The sequence below is a fragment of the Salvia miltiorrhiza genome, chromosome 3 (assembly GCF_028751815.1).
Source record: "Salvia miltiorrhiza cultivar Shanhuang (shh) chromosome 3, IMPLAD_Smil_shh, whole genome shotgun sequence".
Lineage (NCBI taxonomy): Eukaryota > Viridiplantae > Streptophyta > Magnoliopsida > Lamiales > Lamiaceae > Salvia > Salvia miltiorrhiza.
This window is the reverse complement of record NC_080389.1, coordinates 17,623,321-17,628,064: the sequence shown is the minus strand read 5'-3', so window position 1 is coordinate 17,628,064 and position 4,744 is coordinate 17,623,321.

Sequence of the window (4,744 nt, the reverse complement as noted above, 5' to 3'; positions counted from 1 at the left end):
GAAGGTGGCGGGGATTGCAGATCGATTGTTAATTTGTGATTACTTCATGCATGATCGGGATAATTGTGTGCGATTGCAGTGTTTCTTCGTAGAATGGGTGTTTTCCTTACGGATCTAACGAATTGCACCGGTGAACTGCTGGTTGGTGCTCTGTTTTTGTTGTCCTGGGTTTTTAGCTGTTGATTTACGGTTATTTTACGTTTAAGGGTGATAATTATGGGTGATTTTCATGTTTTCTCGTATAATCTTCGTTTTATACCATGTCTAACATGTTTTGCTAACAATCTGATTGGTTGATGTGTTGATTCTGCTGTTTTTGGGTTTCATGGTTATTTCATCGGCTGATACGTTCTGTCTTGCGAGTTGGGCTCTAAATCTATGGGGAATCCCTATTGTTCTCTCTGCTTACGTCTTAAACCGTGCTCTAGGTTTATTTCTCAGTGCGCGGGGTGTTTTCTTATGGGATTTCTTAATGGCTTATGCGCCAGAGTTCGCGATATACCTCTTTTCATATTCCTACGGCAGTGGATCACCCGATTTACTTTTTACTTGAAATCTCTTCTCACATTTTTCGTGTGTAGGTACTATGGGTTCTTCAGACGCTCACCGCACTTTGGAGAAAGAGTTTGACACTGTTGGGTTCAACTCCGCTGCTCACACTACTGAAGTGCCGGCCTCGTTGTTCATCGGCATGCAGGGCAGCACCGCCTTCACCGCGCCGCCGGGTTTTCAAGCTATCCCAGCCACCCGCTGACAGGGCTGAATGTTAACACCCAGAGATCTGCTCTGGTGACACCGGGTTCTGATATGCCAGGCTTGGCCCCTACGTCTGGTGGGGGACCGCTCAACTTCGGGCTGGCAGAACAGATGATGGCTCTACTCAACTACGCTACTATGCGTCAGGCGCTGGGGACTCCTATGCTGTGTACCATTCCTGCTGTAGCTCCTCTGGTAGGAGCGACCAATCCGCGGGGCACTGAGGCACCACCTCCCGCTGCTCTGAAGGCAAACAATCCGATAACCAACAAACAGGCTGTGATGCCTGGGGAAATGCAGAAGGTCCCTGCTGACAGAGAATTGGAGAGAAGGCCAGAGGGGAGCCGAGTTAGGCTCAATAGCGTTGTCAGAAGGGAGGGGGTTGATGAGTTTGATAGTCAATCCATCTCCCCCGTGTTCGAGGAGGAGAGGCCGAGGGAGAAAGCGCGGCTGAAAGACTAAGTGTCGCAACTGAAACACCAGCTCAAAGATCTAGAGAACTCACTAAGGGAGAAGTCCTAGAGGGACAACAGGGCGCAGGGATCAGAGAAATCCCACAGGGCAGAGAAGTCATATCGATCAGAGAGATCCCGTCGTTCAGAGAAATCATATTATACAGAGAAGTCAGAGGGACGGGAGCTGGAGTATTCCTCTGGCAGGCCAGGGCACAAGGGTCCCAAGCGCCACCACGCTCACGACTCCCCGAAGGAAAGACGGGAACATGGGAGGTACAAGGAGGACAAGAGGGCCAAGACGTCGAGGTTCCACCCCATCAACAACCGTAGTCCTTTCTCCAACGACATCCTGGCGGATACTTTGCCAAGAAGCTACAAACCCATTTCTCTGGACTACGATGGTACCACTGACCCGGAGGTACACCTCAACCGGTTTGAGGGACTGGTTACTTTGCACATGTACACTGAGGGCATCAAGTGCCGGATTTTCTCCACCACATTGACTGGACCCGCCCAGCTATGGTTTGGGACGCTCGCCCCAAATTCCATCCACTCGTTTGAAGAGTTACAAGTGTATTTTCTGAGACAGTTCGCGAGCTCGCGACGGGTAGGGAAGTCAGCTCTTTCCCTGATGGATATCAAACAAGACCAGAATGAAACACTGCGGGAGTATACTGCCAGGTTCAATCTAGCCGCCCTGGAGGTGCCAGAGGCGGAGTCGCAAATTAAGAATTGCGCTTATGTCAGAGGACTAAAGTCGGGCTTATTCTTTGACGAACTACAAATCAGACCGGCCAGGGATTTCGACGACATTATAGCAAGATTGCCAGGCTATTTACAGTTGGAAGACGCCAGGATGGCGCGAAAGGCGGAAAATGATAAGCACAAAGCCAGAAGAGCTGAAGCTGCGCTAGATTCAAATACAAGGCACCAGGATAGGGCACCATTCAGAGGGTTGCCTCCAAGGGTACTGCCACCCCAGGGAGAGATGCCACCCCGACAACAGCGTACGGTGAATGAAGTCACACGATTCACTGAGTACACGCCCTGAACAAGCCACAGGAGGAGATTTTCCACTTGATAAAGAACCAACCATTCTTCCGGGCACCAGGAACTAACCGGGATGGGCCGCCACAGGAGGGGCCCAACAATAAGTTGTGCGATTATCACAACGCCTACGGACATTATACCGGATTTTGTGGACATCTTAAGCACCAGTTGGAACTACTAGTGCGCCAGGGAAACCTCGATCAATTCATCGACAGAGGAAACGAGGGCCAGAGGCGGAACCAGGGAAATGATCAGAGGGATCACAGGGATCATCGGGATCATCGGGATCAGAGGGATCAAAGAAATAATCGGGAACAGTGACAAGAGCAGGAGAATAATAGGGACCGCAGACCCGAAGACAATCGGGATAACCGTAGAGAAGGGGTAGAAAGGCAGGCACCTCCTTTCCCGTATAGAAGGGAGGTACATATGATTTGCGGAGAAAATGGGACGCCCACGTCAAATAGGGCCAAAAAACAAGTTGTCCGAGCAGTGAAATCAGGGTATTACCCTAAACGGGTTATGGAGATTACAAGCGCGGCAGAGGAGCCGGCCATCACCTTTGGGGCAGAGGATCTACGCACATTGATGTACCCACATGATGATGCGTTGGTTATTATGGCAGACATAGGCGGTTGCATTATTCATCGCGTCTTCATAGACTCGGGCAGTGCAGTAAATATCTTGTATCTGGAGTGCCTCCAGAACATGGGAGTCGAAGCCCACATTGAACCAACAAACGCTCCTTTATTCGGATTCGGGGGGGGGAAATGGTCATGCCGATAGGGTTCGTGGAGCTGTCGTTAACCCTCGGCCATGCGGATGTTAGCAAAACCAAGGTAATACGATTCTTGGTAGTGGATATACCAAAACCATCCTACAATGTAATACTCGGCCGGCCTACCCTGATGGCGTTCAGGGCGGTAATCTCTATGTTCCACCTGAAGATGAAATTCCCCATCGAGGGGGGAAGAGTGGGAGAAGTCTGTGGTGACCAAACAGCATCGAAAGCGTGCCATGTACAAATGCTTACACACTCCTCGGGACAAAAAAGGGAAAGAATAACAGAGGGACCGGATGCACGGAAGAAGGGGAAAGTGGGCGAAGTACATGGCCCGGCAGAGGAACGACAGGAGTTGGCGGGCCTATTGAAAGACAGGGACAGTACAGAGAAGACCGCTCTGGTGTCCACCAGTGATGTGTGTAATATGATAGAGTTGTTCCCCGGGCGAGAGGGTTTTCAGACCAAGATAGGGTCTTCCATGGATGAGCATACTACAGTGGAACTGACCAACTGCCTCCGAAGAAACGCGGATGTATTCGCCTTCAGTACGGCCGATCTGAAGGGAATAGACAGAGGGTTGGCGGAACATTGCCTCAATGTAGATCCGAAGGTTAAGCCAGTGAAACAGAGAACAAGGCATTTCGGTGCCGAGAAGGACGCCGCGATCAGGGAACAGGTTCAAGGGCTGTTGGATGCCGGGCATATTGAGGAGGTGCAATATCCCGAGTGGATTTCGAATGCCGTGATGGTGGTAAAAAAGACAAACACCTGGCGGATGTGTGTGGATTACAGAGATTTGAATGCTGCCTGCCCAAAGGACCACTATCCTCTGCCGAGGATCGATCAGTTAGTCGATTCTACCTCTGGTTGCGCGCTCTTGTCAATGATGGATGCGTACCAAGGTTATCACCAAGTGAAAATGCATAGAGGGGACATTGCCAAAACAGCTTTCGCCGTTTGTTGTGGGGTTTACGGATGGAAAAGCATGCCATTCGGCTTAAAGAATGCAGGGGCCACATATCAAAGAATGATGGAGAAAATCTTTAAAGAGCAACTTTCAAAAAACATATCAGTGTATGTTGACGACATGTTGGTGCGCAGTGTCAGAGTGGAGGATCATGTCTCTGATCTGGAGGAGGTCTTCACGGTCATCAGAAATAACCGGCTCATGTTGAATCCAGCAAAATGCACCTTTGGGGTCACCACAGGGAAATTCTTGGGCTACAAAGTTACTCCCGCAAGGATTGAAGTCAATACAGAAAAAGTCAAAGCTATCATGGAAATGACACCACCTAGAGGGATCAAGGAAGTACAAACTCTGAATGGGCGTATCACTGCTCTGAGCAGGTTCATCTCGCGATCGGCAGAGCGCAGCATGCCGTTCTTCAAAATCTTAAAGAAGTGAACTAAATTTTTGTGGACAGCGGAATGTCGAGCGGCATTTGAGGATCTCAAAGTATATCTGGCGAAGCTCCCAACTCTGACCAAGCCAGTCCCGGGAGAAACATTGTATTTATACATAGCAGTGGGGGAGGAATCAGTCAGCTCTGTGCTTATCAGAGAAGAGGGAAGTCACCAGAGACCAATTTACTTTGTTAGCAGAATCATTCAGGGTCCCGAACTAAATTACACGGAAATCGAAAAGGCTGCTCTGGCGGTCATGGTCACGGCAAGAAAGTTGAGGCCCTATTTCTTGTCA